Genomic DNA, 25327 nt, shown 5'->3' on the forward strand with positions numbered 1-25327 from the left:
TAATCCATGGAGGGATTAATAAAAAGACTATTACCAAAGGCATAGGCAGGAAATAAGGAAACCACAAAAGGAATCCCCCAGGCTGGGCACTGTAGAGTTGTACCATCCCCTAGGTTACAGCCAGCCAGAGGCAACCCACAGTGCTGGGGTCAGGGAAACAGACACTGTCCTTATTCTCCTCCCTCCACCCGATGCCTTGATTGGGTCCTCTGTGGGCCAACTGCAACCGAAAGGCATAGGACAAGGGAGGGATGGGGTGGCCCTCAACGTTCTGCCTACTAGAACAGAGAGCAGGATGGGAGTGGCGGGCTATGCCTGAGGAGAGGCAAGCAGAAGAGCACAGCAAATGGTGACATTTCTCTAACCACTGGCTTGAACATAGAAACAACATAGGATTCACATTCATTTAAATATGCTAAGTATTTATTCCCTTGAAAATAAACTTGAGGGGCTTCCCTGGTGGCGCAGTGGTTAAGAATCCACCTGCCAATGCAGGGGATGCAGGTTCGAGCCCTCATCCAGGAAGATCCCACATGCCACGGAGCAACTAAGCCCATGCACCACAGCTACTGAGCCTGCGCCCCGTGAGCCACAACTATTGGGCCCGCATGCCACATCTGTTGAAGCCCACGTGCCTAGAGCCCGTGCTCTGCAACAACAGAAGCCATGACAATGAGAAGCTCCCACACCGCAATGAAGAGTGGTCCCCCTCACCGCAACTAGGGAAAGCCCGCGTGCAGCAACAGAGACCCAATGCAGCCAAAAATAAAAATAAATAAAATAAATAAATTTTTTAAAAAAAGAAAAGAAACTTGAAAACCAGCAGCAAAATACCTCTGCATTGAATCTATCTAAACATATAAGAATAACAGGCAAGTTTGTTCAAGTGGGAAAAAAACAATCCATAGAAAAACCATGGAAACCATGGCAAAGGCTCAAGTAGAGACTTTGCTGGTTGACAAGGAAAGCCAAAGCAATGCCCTGAAGCCTGTAAGTTTTGTTTTGTTTTGTTTTGTTTTGAAGTTAGGACTCTCCAGGCATCCTTTATTGCTTGGTGAAGCAATTCTGAATCATGAGAAGTTGTTCCAGAAGTTATTCCTGAAGAACTGTGGCTCTAGCTCTGTCACCGAGTGGTTGAATGTGCTTAGAGAAGTGATTTCATAGTGTTGTTGTGTCTCAGTTACTTTTTCTATCTTTACTACAATACCTAATACCTAACGTTATATATGTAATTATTTACGATATTTATATTGCATCGGGTCACCATAGAGTGAAGCATATTGCAAAAGATGTTTCCAGCAATTAAATCCATTTCTCTGCTAATTTTAACTGATTTTTGTTGTTTTTCTTTTCATTGTCTTGTTTTCCAGTGTAAATTGTCTAAAATATTTAGAAATATACAAGGAATAGCTTCTCGCTAAATAAAAATAATAAAGATTTAAGCTAACTTTTAAAATTCACTAACCCAATAATTTTTTGAATGTATTACAGATATCTTTTATAGAAGAATCCAATTGGAAGTCTTTTTGCATATGTTATCTTAATTGTAATGAATAATCCCTCTTATTTGTATATTTTGATTTCCATATTCCAGACTTACTTCTAAAATAAATTACACAATCAGTTCTGAAAAACAGAAATAAAATATAATATATTCCCTTATCAGAGCTGGTGATTTATTTAAAGCGAATAAGTGATTTCACCTCATCAACCGACCCGTGAAATTTTAGGATTTAATTTGGCTACAGTAATTATTAACCTGGAAAATCAAGAATTAGCTTAAAAAGCTTCTTATTCACAAAACGAAGTTGAATAGCACTGCAAGTAAGAATTCTGAAACTCATCAACAGGAAAGCCTACAAGGAAAATTGTTCTCTAAGAGGACCCAGCAAAACTTATCTAGTCATTTCTTTGTCTACAGCCCAGGAAATCTGACTTGCCTCTTACTGAGGTAAGTGGACGGGAAATTGGAGCCACAACACCGCATGAAGGAAGGAGATGGACGTAGCATATGAAATTTATTCTTTCAGAGTGACAGAGTTTATTCATTTCAAATGTACGCACATTCTCAAGATGCTATTATAAATGATTTATTTTGAAGACATTTTAGTAAAAAACTTCAGCCAGAGCTCCTCTATTCCTCTAACACACATAAAAAGAAAAATCAAACAAAGGAGAAATTGCAAGTTCCCCCTACCTAAATGGTGTACATTTCTGTGCACTTTTTACTGCTCTTATTCATTGCCAGTGGGCCTGGATCATGGGGACACCTCTGAAGGATTCTTCCTTCCTTCTCATCCTAACATTTACATTCCCTGCCCCCCACCCAAGCTTATATTTGGGGTCTGTTCAACAACAACAAAAAAAACACCTAATTTTCTTCATTTTCAGAAAATTACCTATCATAAGTTTAGCCACAAGGTTTTTGTATAGATGTCTTTGCCAAGCCAGAGGAGAATAATTTTGTTTTTCTTAGGATATACTGAATTCAAGATAAATCTGTACCAAATTTTACATGGCTAATTCAAGCCTCTTACATGACTGTACTGTTTTCTTTGGCAGGGCTCTACTAAAAGTCATACTCAAAGTTCCCTAACATCATTCAGATTTTTATTCAAGGAGTAATTTTTATTCAAGGAGCTGATTCCTAACAAATGTACCCTCCCACCACACCCCGTGCACTTAATTTGACATTTCAAACTTCCTATTTCAAAAACATTAACGATAAAAATTTTATTGAAGTCCAGGTACATGTAGGGTACTTTTTTAGACACTGGGGAAGTAAACATTATAAGGAAAACCCTGCAACGATTATAAGTAATAGCACCAAGGAATGGAAAACAACCTGTGCCCAAAAAGTAGTGTTCTTTCATTTAACGAATGCTTACTGAGCATCTTTCGTTGCCAGGCACAGTGGTAAGTGTTAGAAATACAAAGATAAACAAGCAGACCTAGTCCTTGACTTCATTGAGCTTACTTACATTCCAGTGTTGGTGAGACATGATGTTTTTAAAAAGGCTGCAATATCAAGTAAATAAATAAATGTCTAAATAAGTAGAGATTGTAGTAAGTGTTATGAAGAAAGCAAATAGGGTTTTGTCATAGAAAATAATGGGGTGGTAGCCTATATTATTTAGGGTGGGTAATAAATGACTCTCTGAAGTTTAAGCTGAGACCTGAAAGAGCAGCCAGCCAGCCAAGGAAAACAGGCCTCTGGAAGGAGAGGAGGATCTAAGTATAGGGAGCCTAAATTTTAAAAAACCCTGGTGATGTATGTAGAAGTCACTGCGAGGCCAAAGTGGCTGAAACATATGTCACGGGGACAGTGGCCCAAGATGAGGTTAGAGATGGACCTTGTCATGTTGAGTCTACAGGTCATGGTAGGGAATGTGGACCATTCCAAGCAGGGGAGGGACAGGATCTGTTCCCAGCAGGAATCTCTGTTGGATACTTGTTCTAAGCAGGGAACAGGGACCAAAGAGTATCTGTCTGTTTAAACAACTGTTTTGTGGAGAATGTGTTTGAGTGGAAAAGAGATATTTTAGGAGACCCTTGCAGTACTTCAAGTGATGGTGGCTTGTGCCATAGTGAGAGCAATAAACATGAAGATAGGTCAAAAGATGTGAAACGTATTTTGGGAGTAGAACTTATGATAAGACTGCACATGAATTGAATGTGAGAAATGAGGAAAAATGGGACCCTGACAAATATTAGATGAATGGTGTTGCCACTTACTGAGCTAGGAAAGGATGGAAAAGGAAGTGGTGGTGGCAGAGGAGTGCATATAGAGTTGCATTTTGGACAGTTTAAGTCTGAGACACATAGTAACCATTAGTAGGTTATCTGAGTCCATATATCAAGGGAGAGGGCTGGGGCAGGAATTCAGAAGAGGTTAGCCCTGGTGGAAGAGCTGAAACTCTAGCTGGGAATTTAAGGAACAGTCGGACTTCGAGAATTAAGAAAGAGGAAGCCAAAGGTACTTAGAACTACGTGTTGATCTAATTGTGGAATAATAAAATGCTTAGCTGCAGTAGAGATTTCTTGTAGGAATGTACTGAAAGAAAAAAATGTTGGAGAAATAATTAGGAGCCAGATTAAGAGAACTTTTAAATTCAAGCTTATGATTTTTTTTTTGCCTAATTTTAGGGAGCCATCAAGGGTAACTGAGATGTCGAGTGGGAGCTGTTGTGTGAGTGAAGGGTATTATTAAAACAACGATGATTATTCACGTATAATTCGGGGAGTAGAGGAAACCTCAGGCTGATGTGGAGATCTCTCGGGACAGCATTTCAATAATTGTGGTGTTAATGGATGAATGTGTGAGCTAAGTTGATGGGCACAGAAACAGAAAGGAAGAGAAGGGTAAAGTAACATAAAAAATATTTGGTGGGCTTCCCTAGTGGCGCAGTGGTTGAGAGTCCGCCTGCCGATGCAGGGGATACGGGTTCGTGCCCCGGTCCAGGAAGATCCCACATGCCACGGAGCGGCTGGGCCCGTGAGCCATGGCCGCTGAGCCTGCGCGTCCGGAGCCTGTGCTCCCGCCACGGGAGAGGCCACAACAGTGATAGGCCCGCGTACCGCAAAAAAAAAAAAAAAAAAAAAAAAAAATTTGGTGCCTGATACATGGTGGAGGGGAGGGGAAATAGAGGAAGTAATCTGGTAAATACCATTCATGCTTTCCTCCTTCCTTAACTAACCAGTATACGTTGGCAATGTGCCTAAGCTGTGCACACCACATATGCCTTGCTTCACGCTTAGCTTCCTCTGGAATGGCTGGCACGGATCTACAAAGCAAGAGTGGGAGGCATCAGGACAAAACTGGTGATCGCTGGGCCAGAGAAGTTCCAGTATAGAAATAAGGAATGCTGAAGGATAAGAGTAACATCTGCAAAATCTCTATTTTGAGTAAAGAAACTTGCACAATGACGCGGGTTATATAGCCCCAACAGCATAGCATCTAATCTTTTCCTGTCCTACTTCACATAAGACCTTTTCTTTTACGGGGAAGGGGATGATCACCAAAATGTAAATCTTGCAAAAGTACACCAAATAAATAATGGGAAAAATATTGTCACCAGCAAGAGCTAGCTGAATGACAAGACAGATTCATGGTCGGTTTTATGTTTAATTTTGACATTTTTATTTTTGTTAGGTTGTTAAAACAGTATCTGGCCCGAGGCAATTCTTTCCCTTTTTGTGCTCTGGGTTTACCATCTACAAAAGGAAATCACCTAATCTAGTGAAGTGGGAGAGAGTTGTATTTGAGTGCGTGTGTGCACACAGAATGATATGTATTCTTATTGCACCTAGGGTACAATATTAAATCCACTCCTAATCATTAATCACTTTATGGTTGTCCAGTACTCAGGAACTCCAGTTATGTTTGATGTTTACTTTCCTATAGTAAGTGGTGCCTCATTCAAAATGAAGTCATCTATTCTAAGCCAGCCTTGGGTTTTGCGGAGACACATGAAATAGAAGCCTCCAGGACTTCCCTGGTGGCGCAGTGGTTGAGAATCTGCCTGCCAATGCAGGGGACACGGATTCGAGCCCTGGTCTGGGAAGATCCCACATGCCGCAGAGCAACTAGGCCCGTGAGCCACAACTACTGAGCCTGCGCTCCGCAACAAGAGAGGCCGCGATAGTGAGAGGCCCACGCACCGCGATGAAGAGTGGTCCTCGCTCGCCGCAACTAGAGAAAGCCCTCCCACAGAAACGACGACCCAGCACAGCCATAAATAAATAAATAAATTTATAAAAGCCTCCAGTCCGTTCAGACTATTATGCTGGTGATTCAACCATAATGGATCCTGCAATAAATGGTTGAAGAGCTGTCCCTGGCTAAGGGACAAGTTTAACATTAAACCATAATGAAGAGATACACAAAAATATCATGCGTACTTAATAGCTGGTTTTTGGAGAGACCATCTCTGTAAATTGCAGTTCCCTCTTGGCATCTTCCATGTTTTCTCTGGATCATATGTCAACGTGCCCTCACAGGTCACCATATTTCAACAAGTCACCCCACTTCCCCCTACCTCTCTACACACTTGCTTTTTATACTCTCCATAATTAGCACCTTGTCCTGTAATTCATCTTCCACGCCTCATTCATTCTAAATCTCGACTTCTTGGCCCTGTTTCTGCCATATTAAAATACTTCCCACGGCAAGCTCATGTTTAAAAAGAAAATCAATTGTTCTGATTCATCTGACATGAGCTTCTGGGTGTTTTTATAATTTATTGTTTACTCTCAGGTCAATACCTCTATGATACCGTCATTAAATATTAAAGGCTGCTTAAGGGCACTATGCTTATCAGAAAGCTTTGCCCAGTTAATATCAGGCAGAATGACATTCTCCCTCTAGGGAGAATGCTTGAATTTTTTAAAACTGCCAGCTCTGAAACTTGGGTTTACCACTTTGATATGGTGGTGGTAAAGAGACTAAAAGATAATTAGGGAAGTTCAAAAGGAGGGCTGTCCTCCTTGCTCCCTCTTCCTGTCTGCTGCAAAAACAGTCTCATTAGTAAGCCAAGGCTCTTAAATGAAATGGAAAGCTAGAACTCCAGGGTACAGTAAGCTGGGAGAATGTCAGTTAAAATAGTCCATGTATCAATATATATGAACCCGCCTTCTGTAATGTTTAGACATATGTAGTGCTGGCCCGGAAACTTCATTCACCACAACCCTAGCTCTTAGCATGGGTCTGTGGAGATGCTAAGACCTAAATCTCATATTAAATATCTGGAGAGAAAAAAACACATGGAACTACACTTCCTAGCTATAAAGAGAGAATATTTCAGCAGTTAGACTGTAAAGTTCATCATAAACAATTTACTCTTATTTCTAAAATATCCTGGCACTTATCAAGGGCTTTTATTTTTACCTGCCAAGATTATCTATTGTTCTATGACCATTTTCCATCTTGTCCCTAAGTGAACATTCTTTAAGTAAATCTCTTTAAGGTTCTGATGTCAAAATTTTATGAAATAACTCTCAAGGGATGTCTGAGGGAATGTCCAGTCTTTCATAGCTCATGGCTGAGGAACTGACCAAAGACCAAGACCAAGCTGTTCTCAATTAGAGCATAAAGCACAAGGGGATCATGTGTGAGTGCGTGTGCATGCATGTGTGTGCGTGTGTGTGTGTGTTTGCAAGAGCACGATGAGGTAGGTGTCAGATCTCCACTCTTCATTTTTTTTCCGATGGCAGGAGGTCAAACTATGTTTAATGCACAAAGGCCTGCAGTAACATGTGAAAGAAGGAAAAAGCTTTCCCTAAGACCTCAAAGTGAGTGGTAGCAGAGGCTATGAATTTATGGATTGCTTGTATGACTTGAGACTCATTCTTTTTGGTGTAAAAGACTCTTTAATATCTGGTATCTATACATTTCTCTAGATTCATTCATTTTTTATATTCACCAGCTGCACCGCTTTCACTCTCTCCAGGTAAAAGAAACTCTTCCAGGTCCCTTCAGACCCTCAAGGCACTATGCCAACTACTGTTGCTACAAAGGTCTCCCTTCTGCCCGGAATGCCGGCTTTTCCCATTCCTGGTTAATTCCTTCTTTTCTATGACATTGCTTCTTGGAATCACCCTGTCCACAGAGGCAAAACCAACTGGGGAGCCGTAACAGACCAGATATCATTTTATTTTCATGCTTTTGCATGAATTGCTCTGTGTTAAGTTATTGAACTCCCTCTGCATGAACACCGCTTAGCTGCACAAAGCATTTACTTATTTTCAGGCAAATGCTACTGCAGTGAAGGGTCAGAAGAAGAAAATATTGATCTGATTACCACCAGGCACCATTTACTGGTATCCTGTTATTGAAAAAGTGAGGAATTTCAAAACGAAGTGGTAGAAAACATCATTATGAATAATAAACTGGCTTAAATAAATAGTAAAGGAATATCAATTGAGTAAAATACCATATGCAGGCATTGGTCATCTAATATGAGTTCAGGGGTCTGAAGACCAACTAATGTACCCCTGTTGCTTTGCTCTTTTTCATAAACGTTAGCGTTGTCTCCCTTGCTCCCCAAAGCTTAGTCAGTGCTTTGTGCAGCAGGCATTTAATAATATTTCTTGAATGTTATGTGAATGAATGTCTAATTGAAGAGGGACATGTTTCTATGTGTCTGTTCTATTTATTCTATATTTCTCACAACTCTTGTTGTAAGGAGGAACTTATTTTGTGGTAGGTGCTAAAGAAAAAGTTAAAAAGTAATATTGGTTCCACTTAAAGTTCTTAATTTCAAGCAAAGGAGATTTTTTAAAATGAAAAGTTGAATCAAAAGGATAATTATTAGAATATGTTATGAGCTCAGAATCAATGGGAGGCTAAGGATCAGGCTTCAGAGGGCTAGAAAAGTAATTAAATAAAAGTAAAAAGCAGAGATCCAGAGTCGTAGTACTCAGCATACCACAGTAGCCAACTTCTATGGTGTCCTCTGCAATCACTGTTCAAATGTGAACTTTCCAACTGTTTCTCTCTATCCTGTGTATCTTACAGCTGAGAGAAAGCACCAAAATAAATAAATAATATGGTCAAAATAAATCCATGTGCCTACTCTCTGTCTCTACTGGACTGAGGCAATAAGGATCTAATGCCTTTTGCTTCTTTAAGAAAAGGTGTAAACGTTGAATTTTCCTACCACTAAAACTGCACAGAGATAATTTCTGAATAGGAAATGAGGCATTATGAGGGACAGTAAATGGATTCTAGGAAATATATATACATATATAATAACATATATATGTAATAACTGATCATGATGATAAATTTGGATTTATAACCCATACTTTTTATTCTTAAATGAACAAACAGTGAGAAATGGAGTATATTCAATGCATTCCAATGTTTCCAGAAAGGGAGTACTCTATTCCAATACTCTTATTCTGGTAACCTCACTTGTTACATTATGCATTTACTTTGTATTCATGACAGGCTTTTTTTTTCTTGTAGTTTGTGAAATGAAAGTAAATATTTATGAAATCACCTTTTTTCTGCTTTCCTCACAGCCTTGAAATATCAATGAAGTTTGTTCTTGCTAATGGCTTTTGCTCATTACCCTGTACTAGTAAATTCCTGAACAGCAGAAAGTTTGTTCTGCTCACTACTGTATGCTCAGTGTCTAGAACAGAGACCAGCACAAATGCTCAACAAATACCTGTTGAATGCTGATTTCTTAAACATGTTCAATTCCAGAATGCTAATTGAGCCATTGCTTATAATAGCACAACAGAAATGGGAACAATCTATGTATCCAGCAAAGGGGGAATAATAAATACTTTTTGATGTATCTAAATCTATGAGATGTGCATGATATGCTAAATTTTAAAAAGTAAATTGCCAAAGAAAGTACAGTATAATCATATTTTTTGAAATATTATGAGTATACATAAAAGCAGTCATAGAAAAATGTACTAAAATGTTAAGAGAGCTTAGTATTAAGAGTAGGTTTGGAAGGGAAGAACAAGAAAGATACTTTCACTTCTTATTTTATATAATTTCTTAAAAAAAACCTTTTATTATTACAAAAGCATGACACATGCGTTGTAAAAAGTAAGTGCTGATAAGCAAGACTAAAAGAATTAAACCATCAGACCTTTATCTCTGTATATCTATCTATATCTATCTACATAAGGATGTTTTTTAACCAAAATGAGATCATTCTATACATACGGCTTTTCTAGTAAATAATACCTTTATTTTCATTTCAGTAAATTTTCTAATACATAGACATATTTGTAAATTAGAACTCATCAAAATTAAACTTTTGTTCTTAGAAAGACATGGTTAAGTAAACAAAAAGGCAAGCTCCATATTGAGAGAAAATATTCACAATACATACATCTATCTGAAAAAAGACTCCTATCCATAATATATAAAGAATTTGTACAACACATTAATGAGGAAATAATAAGCTCCTTCAAATAAATTAGGAAAATATGTGAACAGTAAACAAAAGAAGATATATGAAAGGCCAGAAAGTTCATAAACAGATACTTAATGTTGTTAGTCATCAGAGAAAATCAGATTAAAACCACAATGAAATTCCACTAAGTACCCACTAGAATAACCAAATTTTTCTTTTTTTAAACCTGACATTACCAAGTGGTAGCAAAGATGTGAAGCAACTGGAACTCTCATATATACTAGTGAGAATATAAAATGGTGCAAATCATTTGGAAAACAGTTGCTCAATTTCTCACACAGTTAAAAATACACTTAGCAAATTACTCAGCCATTCCACGCCTAGGTTTCACTCAAGAGAAACCTAAACACATGTCCACAAGAGAATTGTGCGTGAATAGCACAACACTTCTAGAGGCCAACTTCAAAGCCAGGCTGAGGGAATGAGGAACTTCTCAGCATCCTACTTTTCTACACAGAGTGTAAACATCATGGGAATCTCAGATTCTTCATGTAGGCTATTAGACTCTGTCTAATTAAGCTGATCCTATATTTGATCACTCTCACTCAAATATAGGATCAGTATGTCTAGGCTTAATTTTACAGAGCCTTTTTCCTGTGTACCCTAGTCAGCTTTGGTTCCAACATTTCAGGTTTACATTTTCTGTGGTTTAGAGAAGAGAAGATTTAGAGTCTGAAGAACTTAGTTGGTCTTTGGCTCAGTCTCTCACTTTCTTACATACACACATGTATACACAAATAATGTTTGATCACATTGGGCTAATAATTTAATACAAACAAACTCACAGAGCTACTGTGAATATTACATGAGATGGAACATAGAAAATTGTTTTTCAAAATGGAAAGAGTTCCACCAATATTAGATATTAGTTGCAATCCTCAGGAGTGATAGTGGTAGGCTTCACACAAAGGAGATGACACCTGGTCACCTGGTACTACTGCTATAAGAACAAAAAAGGTTAACATAAAGCTAGGACCTTGAAAAGCATAATGTACAGTAAATAGTTCCTTGTTCTTAGGGCAACCCCAGAACTTTAAAGGTACGAAGTGTTGTTGTTGTTTTTCTCTTAGAAATGCTGCCTGTTAGGTTCTGGATCTAATGATGAGCATGGCTGAATATCTGTTTCCTATACTGTGAAGTCATCCCTGAAAATACCATTTCAAGTGGCAGAACTCCAGGGACCAAGTGCATAAGAGATGTCTGAGCTCACTCACTGGCTCAGCATAAACACCAGTTCCACTTTGGACCTGGTGGAAGAAACCCAGTCACTGAACTACAAGTCTTCTGGGCTTTGTAGGCTAAAGGAAAAGAGAGAAATAAAGGAGCAAGAAATGAATGGATTTATGTAATTTTGGAACTTTCCACAGGGAGCCTTGAAGACTTAGAGATAATGTTTTATAACACCTTCATTTTATAAGTAAAGTGGGAAAGTTGGGAAAAGGGAAGAAATAATTTCCCCAAGACAAAGCTGACCAATATGTTACTCTTAGAACTTTCCTCCTTATCATAATTTTTTTTTTTTTTTGCTGAATTTACACCAGCTAACAACATACCAGAACCATTATCTACAAAGGTCCTTGAGTCTAAATAGTGTTTATAAGTCTTTAGTCCATAGGAATGTAATTTTCTAGTTTTTCAATTTTGTAAATTCAAAATGCCATTTGTCAAGTGTGTTGAAAATACTGACCATTATATGTTGCCTCTGAGATTTCAGTTCATGTAGACAGGATTTCTGTAGCAGTCATTTCATGTCATTGTCTTCCTGTATATAAATATACAATTTGGATATTTTATATCTCATATGAACAAACTGACAAATGGGAGACATTTCATTGGTCAGCCCACGTTTTTCTGATTCAGGATACAGAACTGGACATAGCGGATTTGCCTCACTGCAGAGACAGTGTGGTGAACTGGGAGAAAAGTTATAGAACATAGATGAGGCTACCAGCTCTGCCATTTACTATGTAATCATGTATAACATACCTAGATTCACTTATTGTGAGATGTCTTCATCTGAAAAACAAACATAATTCTTCTGCAGCATTGAGATACATTAAACTACTAAACCTGCAACTTGAGGGCTGGGTGATTGGGTCCTTGGCAGTGTGACCCACCAAATACCACCATATCCTGAACCCTAAGCTCTAATGCTGTGAATAAACAGATCATCACTTCCTTAGCCAATGAGGACGCTATGCGTGCCCTAATCTTTGACCTCGTCTGTCCCCTAAACAGGTTTCCTTGCAGTTCCTCCAACAGGCCAAGTACAGTCTCACATCTGAACCTATCCATCTGCCATTTCCTCTGTTTGGACAGCTCATTACACAGCAACCTCCCTTAGGCTTTGGCTCAGAGAGGTGTATCTTGATAATCCTACATAAAATAGTACCCTGCTCCACCCACTCTGTGCTCTTTTTCTCTGCCTCTGCTATATCTTTCTTTATAGCCCTTGATGCCTGGCATGCTTTACATTTATCTTACTAAGCATTGTTTATACATAAAATACACTGTAATTATATAACTTCTGGTGTCTATAATGTAAGATTATTGAGGACAAAGAGTTTGTCAGTTTGATTCATTGCGATATTCCCAGTACTCAGAATAGTAATTATCACATAATACAAATGAACAGATATTTGTTAAATGAATGAAAAAATAAGTCAGGCAAATTTTCTGGGGATTCAAAATAATCAGATGATACTTTAATCCTTCTTATTAGATATTTATTGCAGATCAAGTGAAGAATAAAATCTAGATATTGAAGTATTATATTGTTATAAAAATTTACTGGTGGAAGTTTTTGCATGTACTCTGAAAATTTTAGTAGAAATATGATAACTAAAAATTCCCAACATAGTTCATAAATGGATGTACCCTCAAAATTCCCCCTTTTGTTTCTAGAACCAGCTGGCATCTAAGATCTTTTGAAAGAATGTATGGATTTAGATTTACTTTGGCTGAATTATATTCTAGCCTTTGTAAGCTATGAAATGGTGGTAAAACTATTGTAAATCTTGCTGTGATATCTTATCCTGAAATATAAATAATGAAAATAATGAAATAGTTCTAAAGGTGGTCCTTTGAGTGAAAGGTAGCTTTCTATTTAACTATATTTCAGATATCAAACTGTGCAAATCTGTTTGCTTATTGCTGTTCCTACTTAAAAGGCCAGAAATCAATATTTCTGAGACCCACAGCATGGTAATAAATACAGTATTGGAATCCTGACAAATTATCTTTATTCAAGGTAACAGGGTAGAGTGAAAGTTGGTTAATAACCACCCTGTGATATGTGAGAATGAACCTATTACCATTAAGTGGTAATTAATTGATTGTTTTATTGTTATTCCAATAGGAAATGTAAAAGTGTTGACTTCAAAAAAGCACTTCCCCAATCCTAATGATGACTTATGTCTGACTCATTCTACCGGAGAAGCAAAAAGTAAGATATTAAAGTAGTATCTCTCAACAAAAAGCATCATTAATCAAAAATCCTGACCTGGGGCTTCCCTGGTGGCGCAGTGGTTGAGAGTCCGCCTGCCAATGCAGGGGACACGGGTTCGTGTCCCGGTCCGGGAGGATCCCACATGCCGCGGAGCGGCTGGGCCCGTGAGCCATGGCCGCTGAGCCTGCACGTCCGGAGCCTGTGCTCCGCAACGGGAGAGGCCGCGGCAGTGAGAGGCCTGCGAACGGCAAAAAAAAAAAAAAAAAAAAAAAAAAAGTCTAGTATACTTTTAACCCTATGTATTTTAATTTTTTCATACATTTAAAATTTCTTACTTTGGTACATAATATTCATCCCTTCCACAATTTTCCATTTTTACCTTAGTAATAAGGAAGAAATATGAAAAATTATAAAGGACGAGAACAAAAAGGGAAATGAAAGACACCAGAAGCTTTTTGAGTCAATTATGGATGAGGAAAAAACTAGAGGTCGTTTATAAATAAATATTTGTTGATTATAAAATTTTGAAATATCTTAATGTGAAATGTGGTATTTCTTAATGTGAAATTTTTTATTTTTACTGCTAACTCCAATTGGTCAACAATGAGTATATTTAGCATTATCAAGAGCAGTCAATGGCCACAGAAAACAAATTTACGGTTACCAAAGGGGAAAGAATGGGAAAGGGATAGATTAGCAGATTGGGATTAGCAGATACAAACTACTACATATAAAATAGATAAACAACAAGGTCCTACTGTTTAGCACAGGGAACTATATTCAATAACTTGTAATAAACCATAATGGAAATAACATGAAAAAGAGTATATATGTATAACAATCACTTTTCAGTACACCAGAAACTAACACAACATTGTAAATCAACTATACCTCAATTAAAAAAAAATAAAGCAGTCAGTGGCATGACCTGACTAAATTTGGAGTCAGAATCCCATTTACTACCTGTGAGTTTTTGGCTGGGTTTTTTGACCTCCCTAAGTCTGTCTTCCATGTGTACATCAGGGGTATTGATACCACCCTACCAACAAGCTGGGAGGACCAAATGAGACAAGTTACACAATACACTTGGCACAGACACTCGCTCAATCAACATGAGCTCCCTTCCTCTTCCCCTAATGCCAGCTGGCTGGCAGACCACATTAAACAAAAAAGGAAGCTATGTTCTCCTTTTTCCAGACAGCTGGTAATCCAGACATCACAGGCCTTTTACAAACAATGTTGACTTATTTTTGCCACAGCTGATGTGTATATAACGTGCCTTGCCAGTTCTCCTCATGGGTTGAATTCATGACCGTGGAATAATTGACTTGTTTTTCTTTATTGCTTCTCATTTTATGGGACCCAGTGAGGTAAAGTGGCAGTTTCATTATGTTTTGTACATTTCAAAGACCAGGAGGACTTCTTCATTGTCTTGTAATAACCACAACAAAAATGTTTTACATTGTTTACCATAGCCCTCTGATGTATCTAATGCTAATCCTTCCCATCTGTAGATGCAGCCAGTGAGAAAAACAGGTTAAGTAACTTGCCGAGTGTCACCTGGGTAACAGGAACAGAGTCAGGATTTGAAACGAGAGGTCCTGACTCCAGAGCCTACGCTCTAAACTCATAGAAATTAAAGAGAGCTTGAAGCACACATAGAGTGAACACAGGCCTTAAACTCCCATCTATTTTCCACTGCACTCAGCTGTGGGGTCAGGGTTGGGGAACAGAACACATCACAGAATACCTGAATGATGTTAATTATGCATTTATTGCAAAAGAGAAACTCTGAAATTCCTCTTGAGGAGTACATATGCATCTCCTCTTAATCACTCAAGTACAGTACCTATGGGACATACGTTCAACAGGTAACATATTTTTATTATACCTAAAATATTCAGTAGTTTCAGAGACATATTCCTGCTCTCTCTGGTCTCTTTTACCTATGGGGAAAGGGCCACATAAACAGGTTTGGTGTAAATGCTTAGAATAGTGCCTGGTACACAGTGAGAATATATGTTATTATTATTATTTACAATCCAGAGGCTGCATAGCACAGTGTTTAAGAGCCCAGATTTGGGAGCCAGACTGCCTGAGTTCTGATTCCAAATGTACTCTTTACTAGCCAAGACCTTGGAGAAGTCATTATTTAACCTCTTTAGTTTCCTCATCTATGAAATGAGAATAATAGAACTTATCTTATTGGGTAACAATAAGAATTACCTGGAATAATTTCTGGCTTATATAAGCCCCATACAGGTATTACATTTTACTACTGTTATCATCATTAATTTTATTTTACTATAGCAATAGTTTTATTTGTTCATTTTTGTTTCTTTTTATTAGAATTTTTTTCTTCAAATGAAACTGGACACAAAAGTCCGGTATACATACAGCAGATTTTATATTGTATGGCAATACACATAAAGCCAACATTGGTTAAAATGGTGTTGAGAATTTCTTCCTCTGGCCTCACCCTAGCACACCTATGTATAAAACACATTCAGGGAACATATTTCATTCAGCAGTGTTAAACAGGCCTAGGCACCAGCAGGATGCTCCTTGGCAGGCTATAAAACTGAATTGAGGAGGGTTGATTAAGCAAGAACTTAAGAGCTCCTGGCCTCTTTTGGTCTCAAGGCCAATTGAGTTTGGACCCAGACTCTGCTATTCGATATTTGGGGAAGTAATTCAATCCCTCTAACACTCAGTTGTTTCCTTTGCTGTGAGAAGGAAATGACACTATCACCACTTCATGGGGTTGTATTTGGGTAAATAAAAGTCTAGTGTAATTATTTTTATCATCTCAATGACGCACAAGCCCCAAATTATTGGTGTTCAAAGAATCTAAAGAGAGAAGTTTTCCATCACTACTTTCTCCTTGAAAAACTTGTCTTGAAAAATGTGAAATTATATGAAATGATTGTTAAAGATAAAAATAACATCCTCTACTTTTATACCCATCTGGGAGAAATAGGAAACTTTTTAATGCTGTATATTTGTTTAAAACAGGGTGCATCAGTAGTTGAGTTCAGAGTTTAAAAATCTACCCATACTTCCTATTTTAGTAAATAACATAATTTGGATATGTCAAAATTTGTACCGAAAAGCACACAGGCATGCACTTTGAAATCTATAAATTTTAACCAAATTTATACCAATGTTGAAAAACATGTGTACTTATTTCTACAGAGATTAAAATAATAGTTTTTGAATATTTAAAATTGTTTCCCATTCATATTAACCAAATATTAGTTGTCTTAAAGCTGACATGAAATTAAATAGACAGTTTTGCAATACATTTTCTCTCAAGAATATGAAGCAACATGAAGTAAAAAGACGTGCTAGAATGACTGAATTCACTAGGAAAAAGAAGGGAATTGCAAGATCCCTTTTTCCTGTCACATTTGAAAATCATTTTAGTAACATTTTATAAGTTGAAAAGAAAGTTCCTCTCCACACATTTCATACGACGACTTTCAATCACTAGCCTTGAGATATAAACTTGAATTAGAATAGAATAATGAATGAAAGTTTTCTTGCCTGACAATTTGACCTGAAAGTCTGCCCAATAAGTAAACAAAATATAAGAATAAAAAGAGACTGAGGAAAAGTATCAGTGTGGCCCATACAAACAAAGAGCTGCAACCTAAGTGTCCATCATCGGATGAATGGATAAAGAAGATGTGGCACATATATACAATGGAATATTACTCAGCCATAAAAAGAAACGAAATTGAGATATTTGTAGTGAGGTGGATGGACCTAGAGTCTGTCATACAGAGTGAAGTAAGTCAGAAAGAGAAAAACAAATACCGTATGCTAACACATATATATGGAATCTAAGAAAAAAAAAAAGGTCATGAAGAACCTACAGGTAAGATGGGAATAAAGACACAGACCTACTAGAGAATGGACTTGAGGATATGGGGAGGGGTAAGGGTAAGCTGTGACAAAGCGAGAGAGTGGCATGGACATATATACACTACCAAACATAAAATAGCTAGCTAGTGGGAAGCAGCCGCATAACACAGGGAGATCAGCTCGGTGCTCTGTGACCACCTAGAGGGGTGGGATAGGGAGGGTGGGAGGGAGGGAGACACAAGAGGGAAGAGATATGGGAACATATGTGTATGTATTCACTTTGTTATAAAGCAGAAACTAACACACCATTGTAAACCAATTATACTCCAATAAAGATGTTAAAAAAAAAAAAGAGTTGTGCCAAGTTATACAGCTCCATCCTACTTGATGTTCAGTGACTCTTTACACACTGTTTAAAAAAAAAAGAAAAAACCATAAAGGGTACGCCCTCTCTCCTAGAAGCTGTATTAATACAGACTCAACCTAACCCATTTCAAGAGTAAGGATTTATGAGTTGCAGGAGACTACAGTGTACTTTGTTTCTCTTTTTTTCAATTACTAGAAACATCACTTGTGGGAGAAGTTTCCTCTTTTCTCTGGTCTTTGACCACAAATTATCTGCTAAAAATGTGCAAATATGTAGACATTCAAATGGATTGATAGAGACTATTCTTACTTCTACAGCCACAGTGTCAGGAGAATGTTTTCATCAAGAAACACTGTAAATTTTTAATAGACAGACTCTACTGAACATACAGGAATATGCTCTACTGAATGAAGATATTCTACTGAGCAATCATTCTAGATTACATTTGAAAACTAGTAACAGGTAAGTCTAAAATGGAACTTTGGTAAATAAAACAAAACAACATCCTCTGGGATTCTCTATAGATGTTAAGGTAGCTACTTTAATGTCTTCATTTAGAACATCTTTGTAATATTTGAGAGACCAAATCCAGAAAAAGAAGAGACTAAAATCAAATAAGGCACCTAAAATGATCAGCAGTTTCATGTTGGATAAATTGATATATGTTGTCTAATTACATAATTAATGTATCTCTCCGTCTACTTCTACCCTTAATTTATGGGACTTTGTAATATGGATAATCTCCTTTTGATCAAGTGACATGATGGCTTTACGACTGCTAAGGGCCATTACCAACAAGCTGTGTCTCAATACAAAATCAAATTAATACCTGAACTTTCATTTATAGAGGCTGTATTTCAATAATATTGGTCCCTCACAGGTAGGATGTTTATCTCTTAAGAATTTCACATTTTATGGGCTTCTTTTCAATTTGCAAAGCCAAAGTCATAGCCATCAGCTACAATCTTGCTAAATATTCAAACCCTTGTAAACACAACAGTTATGAATGAGAAACAAATCATATGATATATAATATAGGATGAGTCATGGCACCTGTGGAGCAGGACAGGCCAATTGCAATGCTTTGTACACGGGGCCACTCTGTTCATCACACTTTGCATAACTGCTGGGCTCATTGTCCACTCTGAAACTTATCTTTTCTTTATGGCTTTCAATTATGCAAGCTCACTGCTTAAAGGCAAGACTTAAAATACAATTCAGGAAAAAATGATTCTCATCTCCCTTAAGTAATTCTGAACTTGGCCCTAGTTTTCTTTTTTTTAATCAAAGTTTACTTAAATTTATTCTGTTATGTGGTTTTTGGTTTTTGTTTTGTTCTGTTTTCTCCAGCCAGATACAGGTCACTGAGTTTCTTAAGAAGGGTACTTTATACCTTCTAAGTTAACTCCAGTTAAAATTAGCATTTATTTTGCATCTACTTGGTCAACAGAGTGAAATTATTTTATTCTCAAAAATGTTGGAATTATAATCAGGCAAATGCAGGTTTAATGTTTTATCTGTAGTGATAAAGAAGTTCTATGTGAACATAAACACTGTTATCAGGGATTCAAATTTGAGTAAATAATATTGATAAAAGTATGGACCACTAGAAAGTCTCTATCCTCTGATATCCAAACTTTAATCAATATAGACACTTTCCTCTTTGAGAAAGGTACTTGAAAGCAAGGACTATGTCAAATAATACATTTATAAATTGCTGTTTTTCATATTTAAAGACAATCTGTGCAATTATTTCTACTGAGTCTATCCTGTTTCATTATGATTTCCCAGAGCAATGGGAGTAGCTACCAATTTTAGTTCATTGCTATTGTTGTGTTTCCCCTTCCCTCTGGAATTAAGCATGCATCAAACATTTATTAGATGTCATCTAAGGTAATTAGTTGTTCATGAGAATGCCATGGACAATGCCCATGTTGTGGCAACTGACCTACGCTTTTTATTAGAACTGCATATAGACCAGAACAACAGCAATAAATAAAAGTGAGGAACTCAGTTCAGCCAGAGGCAGAAGCAAGGAGAGGAAAACAGAAACATCCAAGGTGCATCCTCCTGTGAATAAAGAAGACAACAGGTACGCGGAGACAGCAGGTAAATGGAGGGGGTGTGGAATTAGTGATGGAGGGAGGGTATGAAAAGCATTTTATTTGGTGTATAGCTGAAAGGAAATTTGCCTAAAATAGATCACTTGAGGAAGGACACAATCCCCCCACCCAAAGAGAAGGCACATCTGCAGTAATAATTGCCCGTGCAATAAAAGAGATTTTTAAAACACATTTTAAAGTAGTTATTTTGGCCCATTAATGAGATATTCAGAATAATTACTTGTCTCTCTTCAGGGGCAGTATCCACAGTGGTTATGCACGTGGGATCTGGCATCAGATCTGGAATTCTGACTCTGACACTAATTGACATGGCCACTTATTTAACCTCTTTCTGCCTCAATTTCCTTATCTGCACAGTTTTCCTCATCTGCACAATTTTCTCATCTGTAATTTATGACATCGTTGTAAGAATTACAAGTGTTTAAGTATGTAAAGCACTTAGGAAAGTGGCTGGCACATAGTAGCAATACATGTTCACCATTCTTTCTTGACATTTTTCAAATCCAATAAAGAATGCTAACAGAAAAGATGATCAAGACAATTAAATGATGCCACTAGCACATTCTCGAAGTATGGTTTTACTACTTAATATATAGATAAAGCTAACAGATTCAAAATTCTAACGCTTATCTAGGGACCTAAGCCAAATATAAATCTCAAGAGAAGATGGTACAAATGTTATCAAGAGTTGTCTAATTTCCAGTTAAAAAGGTTGATCCCCATGTAGGGAAATTTACCAGCAATATTATCCCCAGCATGGCAGTTTCAATGAAATCAGAATATGGTTCATGTTGCATACTTGCTGACATCCTGGATTTTAGGGGAGCAGATTCCTCCTGAGCATATTTTAATCCTGCGGACAATCGTATTTCACTTAAAGTCCCCAACTCCATGAGAACGGTGCCCTCAGAGTTCATCTCAGGAAGCTGTATTTGTTCCCCTGCTGTTATAAGCATTTGCCTAAGTTGACTCCAGGACAAGTTTAATTATGCCTCTTTTATTTTCAAGTTTTATGTTTCTATTTGTCTTCATGTAACATAGACACAACTTCTGGGTGAATTACATTTTTAGGGGAGCACAAAGGCTATGGGACAGAAAAGGCAGAAGTAAGCGAACAAGAGCTCACATGCTTTTAATCACTTAGAAGATGGTGTTATAAACTCAAGTGCCTTTTCCCCTATACTAGGGGACATTATTTTCCCTCAATGGACCTTATTTCAGGATTAAGTTCTATGATTCAGCTAGCTGAGTCAACTTAAATTGTAGACCAGGTTGGCAGAAAAGAAGCAATTTACACAAGCAAAGTAAGTGTAGGAAAAATAATTTGAGTGTTCTCTATATATGATGGTCTTCTGAGTTCACTCCCAAGGGATAATCTACAGTAAAGGAAATTAATGATAATTGAAACTTAACTCCTAAAATTATTTCCAGAGATCAATATTCCCTTTATAGATAACTGTGCCATAGCTGTGCTGGAATAATGGCCTATACTTGCTAAGTGCACATATTAATGAGGCCTCTGCGTATAAACACTGTTCGTTTTTATTCTCCTTCTTGGCACTTGAGAATGGGGCTTTTATTCTGTGAGCTAGAATAGCTCTTCTCAAACCTTAACGTATAAATGAAACAACTGGGGATCTAGGTAAATATGCAGATTCTGATTCCATAGGCCTAGGACAGGGCTGGATGACCTGCATTCCTAACCAGCTCTGAGGTGATACTGATGCTGCTGATCCACTGACCACATTTTGAATGGTGTGAAGGTAATAAGACAGCCAGTCCTGTACTCTGAATTTTCCTTATCATCACCTTACTTGATCCAATGTTATGGGTTGAATTGTGTCCCCCCGCTGAAAGATATGATGAAGTTCTAACCCCCTGTACCTCACAATGTAAACTTATTTGGAAATAGAAAGGGTCCTTACAGACATAATTAAGTTAAAGTCAATAGGGTAGGCCATAATCTAATATGACTCGTAATCCTTATAAAAAGGGGAAATTTGGACACAGAGACAAACATTCACAGAAGGAAGATGATGTAAAGACACAGGGAGAAAATGGCTATGTACAAGCTAAGGAAAGAGGCCTGGAACAAATCCATTCCCAGACCTTCAAAGGGAGCATAGACCCGCCAACACCTTGATTTTAGACTTCTGGCCTCCAGAATTGTGAGGCAGTACGTTTCTGTGGTTTAAGCCATCCAGTTTGTCGAATTTTGTTACAGCAGCCTTAGAAAAGAAATACAGATATAGTATTAACAACTCTTCCCTGACACCTCTTCTTTCTTCTCCTCTCTGACATATACGGAACATTTCAGTGCACCACTAAACTTAGTACAATGTGAAGAATGTGAGGGCGACATTCCACACACAGATAAGGTAACACAAAGGGGTAGGTCATGTTTCTCAGGTTTGCCTAAGACAAAAGCTTGGATTGGTCCTACAGTCATTGCAGGTGTTAATCATGAAACAGGTTAAATCTACTGTAGATTTAGTTGTTAGTTGTTGTTCTGTTGTTAGTTCCCCTTAGGAATCAACAAACTTGACACTTAACACTCAAAGGACATATGCCCAGATTTTTGTGAATCTCTATATTCCCAAATGTTTCTATAGCATATAATTTCCTTCAGAAAATGAAAACTTGGAGTGGCCCCTTAATAATCCTATAAACATAGACCTAAAATAAATTATAAAGGCATTAAAACAATTTCACAAATCACTTTTTTGTTGTTGTTGCTTTATAGCACATTTTGTGGACTCATTTTGACATAGATCATCAGTACTGCCAAATTTGAATTTCATAATTTATTCAAAACTGCTTTTGTCTATGAATTCCCATTTATTTCTACCTCTTCACATCTTTTGTGCTTCATTAGAAGCCCTACAAATAGCTTTTCTTTTTGAAGCCATTTTTCTACAATGAAACAAAGCTGTTCTGTTTTTGTTTTTAAATCACACTATGAGAGTTATTAAGTTTCCAATGAATACAAGTAGAAAAAACAACCCACATAGATTTTTAGAAGATGTAGAAAAGAATGAAATAAACTAGCTAAATGACGGGTCCATACAAATCAGTCTCACTCCAAACATTCCTCAGCAAAATGACAAATTACTCAAGACCTTTGCTTTCATTTTAAGAGAGTAAAACACAAGCTTCTGAGATCCATGAAAGTCAAGGGTGTGAAGCTCTTCATTATGATGCTTAGCCTTTACACTTCTGAATATAGTTCATCCTATTTTTTATACTCTCCATGGGGGTGGTACCACTCCCTGGAGGGATGTTTGGAAAAGCGTAGGAGTGTCTGAGTTTTCACAATAAATGAATGGAGTTATTGGCATTTAATAGGCAAGGCATTGGGAAACTAAACAAAGCAATGCAAGAGATGATAAATCTTTGCCTCTCACCAAATACCAACAGCTCCTCTATGTTGAGGGCCTCCTCCCATTTTGACATTTCTTTAAGATTAATGGTCTTTCCAGTTTAGGCTCTGGGTTCACCTCTTGACTTCTACCAGAAACCATGCTGACTTCATATGTCTCTCTCTCCCTCTCTCTCTCTCTCTCTCTCTCTCTCTGATTTAACAGGTGTGTCATTCCCTTTGTGTGTTCAAAGATCGCTGGTTTCGTTTCTCACCCCCTCCACTTTATGGACTGTGATAAAGAACATACCATGTAATTAACATATCTGTTCTTCTTGATTTGTTGTTTTTTTTTTTTTTATCATTGTAGATAAATCTAACACAGTGTACTTCAGATAGGACATCCTGGAGATTCTTTTGTACAACCATCCAGTTCCCTCCACCATTATGGTTATGGTCTCACTCCTTCCTTTTCTTTATTCATTCTTCAAACATAAATAAACACCTGCTATAAGATAAGGTGTTAAGCCTCATGGAAGGAGGGTACATACAATGATGATCAGCCCTCTCTTCTGGGATAGTCAGATTTACCTTCTTTCCTTTCTCATTATTTTCTTCCTTCTTCTCCCTGATCACTTTTCCCAACTTTGAGCTTTTGCCGATCTAGAAAAAACTCGCTCCTCCACAAAATTGTGACAATTCTATCTGCTAAACTACCTCCCTACATATCTATGTTGATTAGCTTTTTGATTATTCCTTGTACTAAAAACAAGTTCACATACATATTTTATCATTTTAACTTTAATATTTGTGATTTATGCTAATATTAGAGATTTACAAACTGAAGGTTAAATAACTTTCACACAAACAGCTTGTTCATGGATTTTAAAACAGGTCTAGCTGACCCTAGTGCCTGAGTTCTTAATGAATATAAAATATTCCTGATAATTAAAATCACCTTCCTGTGACTGCCAGTGAACTTTATATGCTCTACTTTTAAATCTTACCATAGACACAGTTGGCCTTCATTCTCAGTGCCATGATTAAATTCATTACGACTGTTTTAGAAACCTGGTTATACCTTCCAAGTTTCCATTGAAAATAAACCAAAAAAAAGTTTAAAAACTTTTCTGGGTTTCTTAGCTAATACAAATCCACAAAGTGGAAGTTCCAAATATAACTAGGTAGTCCTCTGTTATTTTTCAATGCCTGCAGGCTTTTAAAGTGCTGTGAATATGCCTTAATCTGTTGCTAGGAACACTGCACATTGCTCCAAACAGCCTGCCAGTCTGAGAAATCTAGCGTGAATGACATAAGTGTTTCTTTCATCCAGGTCAGAGGATGGTGTGCAGCAGTATGGGAGGTGATGGGAGGGGAGGAATTCAGGATAAAGAAATTAACTAGGGGCTTCCCTGGTGGCGCAGTGGTTGAGAATCTGCCTGCCAATGCAGGGGACACGGGTTCGAGCCCTGGTCTGGGGAGATCCCATGTGCCATGGAGCAACTGGGCCCGTGAGCCACAACTACTTAGCCTGCGCGTCTGAAGCCTGTGCTCTGCAACAAGAGAGGCCGCGATAGTGAGAGGCCCGCTCACTGCCATGAAGAGTGGCCCCCGCTTGCCGCAACTAGAGAAAGCCCTCGCACAGAAATGAAGACCCAACACAGCCAAAAATAAATAAATTAATTAATTATTAAAAAAAAAGAAATTAACTAGAGGAAAAGAAAGTGACAAAGAAGAAAGAACCCACAGACCCTAAAGGAAAAACTTTCCAACTGAAGCTCTCCTGTTCCCCACCAAGCAAACATCCCTTGAGAGCTTTTGGAATTGGTTCAGTCTAGTCTGACAACAACTCAGAAGGGCCAGGGCACAGCTGAGAGTGTCTCATTCCCTTGTCACACCAATGGAAGTCAGAGATCTGAAACCTGCAGATACCAGAGACAGTGAGGCCGCTTTGAAACCTCAATCACGTTTCAGATTTGGGAATCAAGAGAGTTAAGAGCAAGAAATCAGTCTATAATCTTTCCCCGATACTTGTCTGGCCCCAGGATAAAATATAAAGCATCAGCTTTAGAATTAAAACAGAAATTAGTGATTTACACTTATACCTTCTTTGCTTTCCTTCATCTCAGAAGCTTTGGTGCCTGAAAAGCATAGAGAACGATGGGGCAGATGGTGCAGAGGAAGGATCACTTTTGACACCTCCCTTCTGCTATAACTGCAGTG

General features: G+C 37.7%; 1 protein-coding gene across 5 annotated transcripts in view; it reads right to left on the reverse strand.

The window, feature by feature from the left end:
- Positions 1-25327, reverse strand: part of ARHGAP24 (Rho GTPase activating protein 24) — a 507712-nt gene that overhangs the window by 122647 nt on the left and 359738 nt on the right. The window contains exon 1 of one of the 5 annotated variants that reach the window (XM_082653464.1): positions 35-118. The exons of the other annotated variants lie outside the window; for them this stretch is intronic. The gene's annotated coding sequence lies outside the window, so the exon portion shown is untranslated. Of the gene's footprint in view, positions 1-34; positions 119-25327 lie in introns of those variants that run through there. 5 annotated transcript variants of the gene reach the window in all.

Source organism: Grampus griseus (genome assembly GCF_964374135.1).
Source record: "Grampus griseus genome assembly, chromosome: 4".
NCBI classification, from domain to species: domain Eukaryota; kingdom Metazoa; phylum Chordata; class Mammalia; order Artiodactyla; family Delphinidae; genus Grampus; species Grampus griseus.